Consider the following 14181-nt stretch of genomic DNA (forward strand, 5'->3'; position numbering starts at 1 on the left):
GGTGAGTGGGCGTCAACGTGGCAAATGAGGTTCAACATGGCCAAGTGCAAAGTAATGTACACTGGGGCCAAAATCCCAAATATAAATGCACAATGGTGGGGTCCAAACTGGCGGAGACTGACCAAGAGAGAGATCTTGGAGTCGTGGTAGATAACTCACTGAAAATGTTGATACAGTGTGTGATGGCAATAATAAAGGACAACACTATGCTGGGGATTATTAGGAAGGGAACTGAAAACAAATCAGCTAGTATCATAATGCCCCTGTACAAATCAATGGTAGGGCCTCATTTGGAATACTGAGTACAATTCTGGTCACCGCACCTCAAAAAAGATACTATAGCACTGGAAAAAGTGCAGAAAAGGGCAACTAGAATGATTAAAGGTATGGAACACTTCCTCTATGAAGAAAGGTTAAAGTGCTTGGGGCTCTTTAGCTTGGAGAAAGGACAACTGAGGGGTGACATGATAGAGGTTTACAAGATTATGCATGGGATAGAGAAGGTAGAGAAAGAAGTATTTTTCTCCCTTTCTCACAATACAAGAACTTGTGGGGTACTCAATGAAATTGCTGAGTAGTTGGGTTAGAACGGATAAAAGGAAGTACTTCTTCACCCAAAGACTGAGTAACACATGGAATTCACTGCCACAGGAGGTGGTGGCAACTTCAAGCACAGACAACTTCAAGAGGGGATTTGATAAACATATGAAGCAGAGGTCCATCAGTATACAGTGTGGCTATTAGCCACAAGGTAAAGATGGAACTTTCTGTCTAGGGCAGTGATGCTCTGTATTCTTGGTGTTGGGGGGCAATCAGTGGGAGGGCTTCTAGTGTCTCTTCCCCACTGGCAGACCTCCTGATAACACCTGGGTTTTTGGCCACTGTGTAACAGTGTTGGACTGGATGGGCCATTGTCCTGATCCAACATGGGTTCTCTTATGAGAGGGAAAACTCAGGAGAGCAAGATGGTATATCATCACTCCTTCAAACAGTAAACTAGCTTGTTGGATTATGATTAAAATAAAACAGAACGAAAAAGCCATCCATATACAAGGTAGGCTTATCTACATATTCAAGGAACTTCTGAGTAGAGATGGGCACGAACCTGAATATGAACCCAAAAAAACCCACGAACCAGCCCAGTTCGTGGTTCGCAAACCAGTAGTTCGTGGAAGCTAATTTCCATGAACTTCCAAGAATTGGTCTACTGGTTCATTTGGTTCGTTTTAAAACAGCAATGCCCCTTTCCCTGCCGCTGCAAAGCAGCATGGAAAGGGGCATTTAAACCTGCGGATCAGCTGCTTGTCAGGGAGATCCCCGACAAGCAGCTGATCATTTAAACAGCAAGGCTTGACTGCCTGGCCAGGAGTTCCCGGCCAGCCAGCCAAGACCCGCTGTTTAAATGGCTATTTCCCCGCTGTTGGGAGCAGCCATTTAAACAGCCCCTGTTTAAATGATCAGCTGCTTGTCAGGGATCTCCCTGGCAAGCAGCTGATCTGGGGGGTTTAAATGCTTCTTTCCCTGCCGCTGCTAACTGAACAGAAAGGGGCATTTAAACCCAATGAAGCACGAACCACTTTGTGAACTTGCCCCAGTTCGTGGGATTTCGTGGTTCCTGGTTTGTGAAAATGCCACAAATCATGAACCGCATGGTTCGGGGTTTTTGCGGTTCATCCCCATGTCTACTTCTGAGGAATGCACAAACAGCAAGTTCACTAAAACTAAGCAAGTCTAGGTCAGGTGAGCTAATAAGCATAGTGTCTAGCGGAGCTACGTTAAGCCCATTTCCTACATTGGTTCAGGCTTCTAAGTTTCCACAGGCCCAGTTCTGGCCTGACACCCTGGGAGTGGAATGTGCAGCTCAGTTAATTAATTGCACCTGTGAGCTGTTGCCTAGGGAAAGTGGCCTTGAGAGACAAGGGAGTCTTAGCTCTGCAAGTACTCCTTCTCAGTTCTCAGGCTAGCAACGCTGATTGCAAGTGTACCTCTGATTGGCTAACGATCATAGAAAAGATGGCTCCTCTCAGCTCTCAGAACCACGCTACACACTCGCACTGAGACTTCGTTGGATTATTCCATGCTACCCTTTTCCATCAGCATGTGAGAGACTTTGCTCCATTCCAGGCCTGAGAGGACCAGACCTGCCTGGCATGGTTTATGGACTATGTTTGTGAGTATGCGCCTCAAGCTTTCTTCAGAGAAATGCAAGTTAGCCAGCTTATGTTTTTAGCCAGTTAGCCATAGTAAGGAATAGGCAAGTTATTTGTTGTTTTAATGCCATTTGCTTGTGCCTTAATAGAGTGGTTCCTGCTACCTGCATACACTCTTCTAAACTAATAAACATCATTTATATACAAGCCTTGTGTCTTTGAGTGTCTGACCAACTGTGTGTCAGACTGTGGCTAAATAAGGCTCTCACTACAGGGTTCCCTTTAGAAGCAAACACAAGTCCATTGTTTGGAAAAGGAAACTTTACTGCAGAAAAGGTCCATTATAGTCCACTGTCCTGAATAGGAGACTCAGGATGGTACATGATCATTGTTACCAATGAAGAGCAAGCATAAGGTACAGAGTAACAATACCCATCTGGATTAGCCTCCCCCCCACAGTTCTCAAAACAACATCTCTCAGTCCTGGGAAGCTGCTCTCCTTCAAGGCCAATGCTTGGTGGAACGGTGTTAGACAAAACAGTCTCCTCCGGTGGGAATGCTGCCTGGGAACTGGTGCACCTGGGGAGAAAGCACTTAGACACTAAAAGCATTAGAAAATGGAGTCAGTACAGTTTAGGTATACAGTGGACCTGACATTCTGCCCCCCTTAAAACAGATCCCCCCCTGGTTTATATGGGTAGCGAGTATGAAAAGCTTTGGTTAATCTAGGAGCATGAACATGTGCAGAGTTCACCCATTCATCGTAACCAGAATCAAAGTCCTTCCATCTAATGAGGTAAAAAAGCTGATTTCGCTTGAGTTTAGAGTCCAAAATTTGTTGTACCTCATAGTGTATTTGGTCGTCAATTAAAGTTGGAATGGGTGGAGCTTTGAGGTGCCATTTGTTGTCGGTGGGAGCCCTCTTTAAAAGACTGACATGGAACGTATCATGCACATGGCGCAGGTTCTTGGGTAAAGTTACAGCAACAGTCACTTTATTTATTATCTTGCGCACAGGAAAAGGTCCCAGGAACTTCAGAGCGAGTTTGCGGCTTGTCTGAGCTAGTTTCAGGTTCTTTGTGGAAATATACACATGATCTCCAGGTTGTAATTCCCATTCGGCCACACGATGGCGATCAGCGTATTTTTTGTAATCCAGTTTGGCTTTTTCAAGGTGTTTCTTAATAAGAGTCCACTGACGCGCCGCCTCCCCCCACCATGAAGACACATCTGGCAATTTGGAGGAATGGAGAGGGGGAGCGTCCAACGGGAAGGGATTGAAGTGGGTTCCATAGACAATTTTGAAAGGGGCCTCTCCCGTTGATGCGTGTACACTGTTGTTATATGAGAATTCGGCCAAAGGGAGAAGGTCCACCCAATTATCTTGTTGAAAATTAATGTAGCAACGAAGGAACTGTTCTAGTATCTGGTTTGTTTTTTCGGATTGTCCGTCGGTTTGTGGGTGGTGGCTTGAGCTGATACCTTGCTCAATATTCAACATTTTCAAAAGTTCCCGCCAGAAGTTGGCAACGAACTGTCCGCCGCGATCCGAAATCACCTTGGACGGAAAAGAATGTAATTTTACGATGTGTTTTAAAAACAAATCCGCTAGTTTCCGAGCGGAGGGTATAGCAGTACAGGGGATAAAATGAGCTTGTTTGGAGAACAGATCTACCACAACTAAAATACAATTATGTCCTTTGGAAATGGGTAGATCAGTGATAAAGTCCATAGATATTATTTCCCAGGGTCTGTTTGGCGTTTCCAATGGTTGCAGGAGACCTGGAGGTTTTCCTTTCCTGGTTTTGGCGCTGAGGCAAACGGGGCAGGAACTAACATATTGGGAAATGTCTTTGCGCATGCCCGGCCACCAGAATTGCCTTTGGATTAGGTGCAAAGTTTTCAGATACCCATAATGACCGGCAGTGGGAGCATCATGACAGCGCTGCAAGACCTCCAGCCTGAGGCTGTCTGGGACATAAAATTTGCTCCCAGCTAGCCAATCCCCGTGTGGGGATTGGGTCAGTTTGTTTCGCGGAGCTTTATCCCCCTCCTTCTCCACTTCAGTTTTAAGTTTCGATTTCCACTCCTGGTTGGCCGGGAGGGGCGGCTTGGCACGACTGCGAGTAGTCACCACGCCCCCAAGTTGCGTAGGCGAGAAGACCGTGTCGACAGTCTCCTCCCGTTTGCTCTTATGTTGGGGCATGCGCGATAGGGCGTCCGCCAAAAAGTTAGCTTTGCCCGGGAGATAATTTAGAGTGAAGTTGAATTTGGAAAAGAATTCCGCCCATCGCAATTGCTTGGCATTCAGTCTGCGTGGGCTTCGGAGGGCCTCTAGATTTTTATGATCTGTCCAAACCTCGAAAGGGTATCGCGCCCCCTCCAGCCAATGTCTCCAGTTACTAAGGGCTGCTTTTACTGCAAAAGCCTCCTTCTCCCACACATACCAATTCCTTTCCGCCTCCGAAAATTTTCTAGACAAGAACGCACAAGGCCGCAATCTTCCATCCTCCCCCTTCTGTAGTAAACCCCCCCTATCGCCGTATCGCTGGCGTCGACTTGTACTACGAAAGGGGATTGTTCGTTGGGGTGGGAGAGGACGGGTTCCGTTACAAATTGCTTTTTTAGGCATTCGAAGGCAGTTTGGCAATCGGGGGTCCATTGCAGTTTGGAGGAGGGTTTTTTAGCTTGGTCCCCTTTATCTTTTGTTTTCAGCAATTCTGTTAAGGGGAGTGTGATTTGGGCGAAGTTTGCTATGAAGTCTCTATAGAAGTTGGCAAAACCCAGGAAGGATTGCAGTTCTTTACGGGTGGTGGGTGTTTGCCAGTCTTGGATCGCTTGTATTTTGGCTGGATCCATTTTTAGACCCTCTTGGGAGATACAATACCCGAGGTAAGTGAGTTCGGTTTTATGGAATTCACATTTGGACAACTTGATGGGCAGTTTATTCTTCATCAAGGTGGCCAGGACCTTTTGTACCATTTGAATATGTTCTTCCTCGGTATCCGAATAAATTAAAACATCATCAAGGTACACCACCACCCCTTTGTACAGAAATTCGTGTAGAACTTCGTTTATCATGGATATGAATACAGACGGGGCTCCCGTCAATCCAAAAGGCATAACTAAGTATTCATATTGTCCGAGGGGCGTATTAAACGCGGTTTTCCACTCATCCCCTGCCTTGATACGAACGTGGAAGTAAGCATCTTTTAGATCTAATTTCGTAAAGATCTTACCTTGGGCCACGACGTTGAGAAGGTCTCGGATGAGCGGTATAGGATAGGCGTTGTTGGTGGACACTGCATTCAGTCCTCGGAAATCCGTGCACAGTCGGAGTCCCCCATCCTTCTTTTTTACGAAGAGAACTGGAGCGGCGTGGGGGCTAGTGGCTGGACGGATGAACCCTCGTTGGAGGTTGGTGTCGATGAATTTCCGGAGCTCTTCGCGTTCATGGAGACTCATGGGATAGAGTCGTCCTTTGGGCAGTGAGGCTCCGGGTAAAATTTCCACAGCACAGTCCGTTCGTCGGTGCGGGGGTAGAGTATCAGCTTCCTCCTCAGAGAAAGCATTTAGAAAAGGCCAGTACGGTTCGGGTATTTGGTTGACTTCTTCTTGGGTGAGAAGGGCCTTTTCATTATGAGTTGGATCTTCGCCCCAGTTTTGATTCCAACGGTGATTTGTACAGTTGGCATGACTGAAGGTAATACATCCTTGTGCCCAGTCTATGTAGGGATTGTGATCACATAGCCATTTGCTGCCTAGAATTAACGGGTACTTGGCAGTAGAGCTGATGACGAAGGACCTCTTCTCCCAATGTGGTCCCATGCCTGTAATCACTGGGATGGTTTCAGTTGTGACAGGGTTCATGCTGGTACCATCCATTTGCTCAAAGATTACTGGATTTTGTAAATCCCGAGTTGGTAAAACTAGTCCATTGACTAGAGCTGGGGCGATGATGTCTCTCGAACAGCCTGAGTCAATAAGAGCTTGCACCCGTATGTGCATCTTCCTCTCTGGGTTGATTAGAGTCACTGGCATGAATAAGATGGACCCAGGCGGCCGGTTCCGTGCAGGAACTGGCTTGGGGCGGATCTGTCGTTTGGGCCCTTTTACGACAGATCCATCTCGTTTCCCGACTGGGGACTTTCTGGATTGACTTCTGCGGTTGGGGAAGCGGGGTCGTATTCCATAACTTCTTCCGCTTCTAGCCCTCTCTCTGAGGCTGGCCTTTGGGAAGCGCCGCGGCCTCTATTCGCTCGTGGTGCGGGAATCGGGCGTTGGAGATTAGGAAACGGAGCAAGGGTTGGACGCCGTAGTTGAAGCGGAGGTCTTTGCACAGGCCGGTAGGGGCATTGTGCTGCAAAGTGACCAGCTTGTCCGCATTGCAAACACAGCCCTTGTTGCCATCTAGCATCTCTCGCTCCACGGGTGGCGTAGCCAGCTCCCCGTCCTCCCTTCTGTAAAGTCAATGGTTTTCTTTGTCCCGTTTGTTGTTGTTGTTCAACCAAACGGACTTCCAAAATGCGATTCTCCACTTCGCAAACAAGTTGGATCCAACCCAACAGCGTGGGGGGATTGTCTTGCATGAGGGCTCTGTCCAAAAGTCTCGGGTTAAGTCCTTGTTTGAACAGAATAATCTTGGTGGACTCCTCACACCTAGGGCACTTGGCTGCTAATTGCCGGAATTTTGTGACATAGTCTCTTGCTGACATGCTGCCTTGTTTGATGGCTTGTAATTCTGTTCGGGCCCGGGTTTCTTCTAAGGGGTCTTCATATTGTGCTCGGATAGCATCCACTAACCCCTGGAGAGTATCGAGTTCTGGGGCCCCAACGTTGTATAGTCCTACATACCAATCCGCTGCCTTGCCCTGTAAGCGAGATCCAAGATGTTCAATTTGACTGGCCTCACTGCCGAAAAGGTGTCCCCACCGGTTGAAAAACTGTACCACTTGTACCAAGAAAAATCCCAGTTTGGAGGGATCCCCATCGAAGGTGGCTTCCAGTTTCACCCAGCCCATCGGGAGTTCTTGTCTCGGAGCAGGTGCTGGGTAGAAGTCCATCGGCAGTCTTAATTGCGCCTGGGGCGCGGGAGGAGGTAACTGGAGTCTCGGTTGGGGCAACGGTGGCGGATGTACTGGCGGCGGTTGAACCGGCGGTGCCGGCAGAGGTTGGGCCGGCGGTGCTGGCGGAGGTTGCCGTGGTTGAGCTGCCGGGGGTGGTCTCGGTTGGGCCGGAGGCTGCAGTGGCGGGCGAGCAGGTGGCGGCAGTCTTGGTTGGGCTGGTAACACGGGAGGCGTTGGCGGTAGCTGTCGAGGTGGAGGAGGCTGGGGTGGTTGAGTGGAGATCGGCCGCTGAGGAGGGGGTTGGAGGTGTCGTAGTGGTGCAGGCCTTCCCGGTTGATTCGGGGGTGGTAAGGCGGACTGGTCCTGTGGCTGCTGCAACGGTATGAGCTGCGGTCGAGGTGAGAGGGGCCGCAGCGGCGAGGGTCGGACGGGTGGAAGGCCGCGCGGGCTTGCCCCTCCGGGCGTCGTTATTCTGGGAAGCAAAGACTGGCTTCGTGGCGCTGGTAGACCGTCTCCCGAAGGTTGCCCGACGGGAACAGTTTCTCGCGGTTGACGAGGGGCTTCCTCCTCGGATGGAGCCGCGTGTGCTCCCGATTGGTCCGGCCGGACCGTTATAGAAGAAGTACGGGGGGGTATCACCGGTGTATCACTTGGCTTTTCTTCCCCTTCCGTAGGCCTCTCAACGGGAGTCTCGTCTGGCGGTACATCCCATCCCGAGTTAGGAGGTTCGGTGGGAGTCTCTCCGGGTGGCTCAACCGGGTTATCCCTTCTCGGTGGAATTTCCTGCTGTTTGGGAAATTCCTTGGGTTGTTCTCCCGATTCGCCAGAGTAGGTACCCCCCTCGCCGGTAGGTGACGACCGTTGCTGGACTTCCTCCACCGGATAGGAGATGACACTTTGGAGGGTAGCTATCTGTATCGCCATCTCTTCAGGAGACAGTCTCTCTCCTGCTCCCATTGCAGAAATTAAATGAATGGCATGAGCCAAACTTTCTTCCATATCCATCAGTTTAGCTTCTAACTGTTGCATCCGACTTGGCTCGCTCATGGAACCTCCATTCGTTGCACTCACCGGGGAAAAGGGGCCCCAAGGAGGAGGGTCCCCTTGAACGACTCACGATCTCGCAGCTAGGATTCCCTTGGCCATACCCGTCACTGCCGAGATGCTGGTATCTACCGCATAGGTGCGACCTTGTATCTGCTCCCAACTTTGTTCAGGAACTTCCGTTGGCTCTTTCCACGGAGCAAGTTCGGAATAATCCCAGCTCAGGGCGCCGCGGCGGGACGTGTCCCCCTCCGTCTGCTCGAACGTCCTGTTCCAATATCGCCATGGTTGGCTGCTATCTAGCTCAGGGACGGTTTCCAGGCTTCGGCGTCCGTCCATCGAAGCTCGCGGATGTAGTCCACCTGCCCGGCGCTCTCTCGTTTCTCGGGGTCTGGCTCCCCACTCCGACGGGGTGGGTACCGAGATCAAGGGGAGAGCGGTCGCTTTCGGCCTTGCCCCGAGGTCGCCTTCGGTCTCGTCCCGAGCGCTGAGGTCGATGAGAGGCGGGGTAGAAGTGGAGGCTCCGGTCCCGTTCCCGGCTGCTCCCAGCTCCTGGGAGTCTTGGGCTTGCACAGGTTGATTGTCGGGAGACGCATACGGATCAAACAAAGGATCCCTGTCCGGGACAACCTTGGATTCCGCTGGGCCCGACTCAGACATGATTGGTAACAAAATGTCAGACTGTGGCTAAATAAGGCTCTCACTACAGGGTTCCCTTTAGAAGCAAACACAAGTCCATTGTTTGAAAAAGGAAACTTTACTGCAGAAAAGGTCCATTATAGTCCACTGTCCTGAATAGGAGACTCAGGATGGTACATGATCATTGTTACCAATGAAGAGCAAGCATAAGGTACAGAGTAACAATACCCATCTGGATTAGCCTCCCCCCCACAGTTCTCAAAACAACATCTCTCAGTCCTGGGAAGCTGCTTTCCTTCAAGGCCAATGCTTGGTGGAACGGTGTTAGACAAAACAGTCTCCTCCGGTGGGAATGCTGCCTGGGAACTGGTGCACCTGGGGAGAAAGCACTTAGACACTAAAAGCATTAGAAAATGGAGTCAGTACAGTTTAGGTATACAGTGGACCTGACACTGTGTGCAGAATCCCCCAGGTGAAAGAACCCGGAGACTGGTGAGTCTCAAACAAACGGGGTAAGCCATTCTTCCAGGAGGCCTGCTAGGGGTTCGAGTGGCTGTAATCAGCGCTTGAAATGGCAGGCAGGAGGTTGGTGACCCCCCGGACACAAAGTGACCTCCTGGAACTCCTATATACGATGCTTGGAGTTTTGCAACTGAAATAAGGTGAAATATAAGTGTTGTCCTACCCTTTTTTCCTTTTCCCATTTCATGGATCCTACCTCGTGTATAAACCGAATTATGATGGTCAGACTGGCATTCATTGAATTTTTATGCATACTACTTAGGCTAAGAAAAACTTAGAATTAAATACTCCATACTTTATTAAAGTAATAATAAAGCTACTGCTTTAAAGATGGTGTTTTCTTTCCAATATTCTTGGAGGGCTTCTATAATTTATCCTTGACTCCATAGGGCTCTCTATAATGACTTTTGAAAATAACTTGTCTAAACTTAGAATTTGTGGTAGAGTATGAGCTTTCAAAAGCTCATATCCCACCACAAATTTTGTTAGTCTTATAGGTGCTACTGGACTCTTGCTCTTTTCTACTGCTACAGACACATGGCTACCCATCTTGCCTAACCGTTTGAGAAATAATAATTACTACATACTATGCTACCCACAATTAACAGTCCGGTAATATTTTTCATTTTCTTTTCCCATCATGTTACCCCTGCCCACCAAATATGGCAAGAGTTCTTAGCCCTTCCTTCCCATCTAATGAAGATCAGCATGTGTTCAGTTCTCCTTCTATAGCTTTGTAAACATATATGCATTAGCTATTTTTAAATGATCCTCCTACCTGAGCCAGTAGATGTAATTTACTATATGCCCTGAATTTTGTCACCATTAATCATTTCCACTAATGATATTTTGCAGCAAACTATAAGCATTGCTATCACTCGTATCTAGGGGGGAAAGTAGCCTTGAGATAGGGTATCCTTTTAATTTTTGCAAATATAATATTCACAATATGACTAATATTGGAACTCCTGATTTGCGTTAAATTATTAAACATATGAAAATGAAGAGGAAAGAGTAGTTCCACTTGCAACTGACAACCTGATATTTCAGCAAACAAGTTTCTGGCTTCCCTGGCATATAGACAGTAAGAAAGCTAAATTAAAAAGACATATTAAAATGTAACAAAGTTCAAGGAAGAGTGAAATCATGTTTTATATGTGAAAAATCCAATAATTCAGGAACCTAGTAATGTATTAAACATTCAGAGATCCTGCAGCAATCTAGAATTATGGAGTAGTAAGAATACCTTTACATTACATATACAGTATCACAGCTTTTCATCCATGCAACCTCTGCCCAGCCTGCCTCATAAGATTGTTTTGAGGATAAAATAGAGAAAGCGGAAATGTTGAAAGCCACTTTGGGTCCCTAGTGGGGAGAAAAGTAAGGTATAAATAAAAAATAAATATTCAGATAAATTAACCTTTAAAAATTTTCAACGCTCGTTCTATACCCACAACCAGATTAGAATCCAAATTCACCTACATGCCTGCATTAAAGAGATGGGGAAACTTGCATCACACTTTAACCACCCTCATGGTTAAATTATGTCAAAGGTTAACCTATCTGTTAAATTATGAGCCCTGTACAATGCCAGGGATAAAATCCACGTGTTCAAAAAAACCTTAACTGTGTTGAAATGGAAAACTGGATTTTCAAGGTAACACAGAAAAAGAGAGAGCAATGGGAATAAGAAATGCTTACATAGCATGCAGTCCAGTAGAAGCACATTCTTCTGGCCCAAAAAGGTGTCTTAGGAAAAGCTGTATGTCCATGAATGCAGACTTCATGAGTGAAGAAGGTATCAGCATAATCTTGACGTAGCCACTGAAAACCCCAAGCAGGAGAGAAAAGAACAACATAGTGAATGTCTACTAACAAAGCCAGTAATCGTTGTCATCATCCTCAACACGACGACCACTATCACTACCACCACCACAGTACCTCCCTTTTCCAGGAAAGAACTTCCACTAATTCAACTAGGGGTACTCTGAGAAATTCAAGCAGGAAGTCATGACTTCACCCCTTCCACATCTTTGCTACTGTCTAGAAGAAAGAGATTAATTTCTAGGTTCCTGGAGACTATGAGTTAGGAGAAGGAGGATTGGAAGTAACAGCATGCAATGCTGTCACAGAAAACACAAGAGAGTAAAAGAGGCTAAGGAAGGAGCTCTCAGACAACAAGTGCAGCCACAACATAAATGCCACCTTGTTTTCTCCACTAGAAAATCAGCAGCGGCAATAGTAGCAGTGATTTCAGAATACCGCCATAAGTATCAGACACCCACTTTCTTTACAATGTATTGTAACTGCAGGAGCAGCAGCAGCAACCTTTACTGGCATTACATCCATGCTAACAAAAACACTCGATGCAACCAGAACTCAGTCTACAAATGCACAACTCGCCTCATAGATGCAAGATACAAAAATTTAGCTACAGTTTCGATAACTTTTTGGTTCTGGGTAGTCAATTGGAAGATAACTTTACATTTATCAGATTTTCCAATTTGCTCTCTCAACAACGGGTCGAGTGTGGGACGTATATCACAGTAATAAGTACAATACAAAAAAACATGTTCCAGGGTTTCTATGTCTCGCTGAGCACAAGTGCATAACCTGTTAGCATATGGCGTTTTATGGAATCTCCCAGAAAGTATCGCAGGAGGTAGCACATTAAACCAAGCTAACGAATAAGCTCAACTGCAGGAGCAAAGATTGGAAGGGCTCTGGGTCATCAGACCCTTTGTTGGCATTGTGGAAACAAAAGAACACACGGGAGATGCCATTTTCTTGGTAAAAGAGCAACTGGAATTTTCAAAAGAAATGGCATCTCCAGACCTTTTCACCACTGATCCTCTTAGGGTCAAGCTGGGTTCCCCAGACCCAATTCGGGTGTCCGCAGCCATATAGCAGTTAAAAAGTAAGTGGCTGTTAAAAAAATAAAGGAGTATCCAAATGGCCTCAGAATGCTTCAGTTGGGGGAGGAGGGGCTCCTCCCTCCCCTTCAAATTAGCATGGGGGGAGTTTTTATACTGCTCCATGTGCACAGAATACTCCACATGGATCAGAAAAAACAGAGAGAAAAAACCTCCCTCCATTCTATTGTGACACAGGGAAACAGCTTGAGGGGGGACGGAGGAGCACCACCTCCCCCTGCAGAGGCATTCTGAGACCATTTGGGCTCGGCTCTCCTTTATTTTTTAATGGCTAGTCCCCAAAGCTGCCATGTAGCTGCAGGGAACTCTTTAAAAACCCTGCACATTTAGCTTGATCCTAAGACACACTATCTAGGGTATGGCAGAAAGTGGGGGAGTAGCAGTACTGCATGTTGGAGGCTTAGTGTAAAGAGCAAAAAACGAGGCCTGCTTAAGGGATATAAGACTTCAGATAAATCCAGGCGATTGAGTTAAATCCAGCCTGCTACTAGATCTGGCGTTAGTGGCAGAAGAACTTAAATAAATACAAATGCTGAACATAGCAACAAGTTACAGAAATGGGCTTATAAGTATCCCATTAGATATGAGAGACACCATGTGCAGTGCAAGTACTGCTCTACCATTATCCCTAAGTCAACTCATTCCCAATAATGTAAACACAGAAAGGATATGAAATACACTTTTACTTTAAATAAGAGAAGGTTCGTGGTTCAGTGGTAGAATACCTGCACTGAATGCAGGAAGTCCTAGGTTCAATCTAGGCATCTCCAGTTAAAAGATCTCAGACAGCGGGTGCTGAGAATTAGGGTCAATTCACAAGATACAAAGTCTTCACGGCCACCACAAGAACTCTGAATCATACATGCACCAGGAATTCTCTGCCTCCTGGATGCACAGGGGCCATATTGTGGTCATGACCACAGCACACATAAAGAAGTGGCTTCATCTTTACCCTCCCCTCAGTACCATTTTTGAGAAGTGAAATTTCCCAGAGAGCTGCTATTTGTTCTACCTGGAAAATTACATGTAGTCATTATGTTTCTCAACAAAGCAGCAGCTCAACAGGAAGGCTCAAGCTCCATCCCCATACATGCCATGGTCATGACTGGAATGCAGCCTTATGTTCCTGGGAGGCATAGACCTCCCAGTGCATGAGAGATAGAAAGTTCTGATGGTGGCCACAAATACTTCATATCATGTGAATTCACACACAGATTCAATCCATGGCCTCTCTAGTTAAAAGGATCTTCAGTACCAGGGCAGAGGATAACCTCTGCTGGAGACCTCTTGCCAATGAAAAAAGACAATACTGGAATAAATGGGCCAAAGTTTTTATACATTATTTAAAACTTTTTCTGTACTTTTTTGGTGGGGGAGGTGAAAAAATATGAGTTGTTACTACAGAGAAAGTAAACAGACAATTTTATTTCTATATCCCATAATCCAAGAACCCAACAAAATTGATAGGCAGCTGACTCAACCAACCAAAGGCAATCAAAGAAAGTACTTTTTCACACAAAGCATAATTTACTGCCACAAGAGGTGGCAATGGCTACTAGTTTAAATGGTTTTAAAGAGGTTTTAGATCAAGTCTGTGGCTTTTAGCCAAAACAGCTAAATTAAACCTCCAAAATTCAGAGAAAGTTTGCTAACTGAAGACCAGTTGCTGGGGAACAACAGCAGGTCAGGCCTTGCACTGCTTGTGGGCATTCTGGAACAATAAATAAGGATACAATTCTAAACGATTAAATAATCAAGTACAGAGGAAGTGCAAATGATTATTTCCCCTTGTAATTCTCCTTAGGTTTGGATTGGTTAATATAC

General features: G+C 46.6%; 1 protein-coding gene across 1 annotated transcript in view; it reads right to left on the bottom strand.

Moving 5' to 3' along the window:
• Nucleotides 1–14181, bottom strand: part of DAGLA (diacylglycerol lipase alpha) — a 188927-nt gene that overhangs the window by 107260 nt on the left and 67486 nt on the right. The window contains exon 2 of the mRNA XM_054972259.1: nt 11126–11248. The gene's annotated coding sequence lies outside the window, so the exon portion shown is untranslated. The remainder of the gene's footprint in view (nt 1–11125; nt 11249–14181) is intronic.

This window comes from Eublepharis macularius, chromosome 2 (genome assembly GCF_028583425.1).
Source record: "Eublepharis macularius isolate TG4126 chromosome 2, MPM_Emac_v1.0, whole genome shotgun sequence".
Taxonomy (NCBI): domain Eukaryota; kingdom Metazoa; phylum Chordata; class Lepidosauria; order Squamata; family Eublepharidae; genus Eublepharis; species Eublepharis macularius.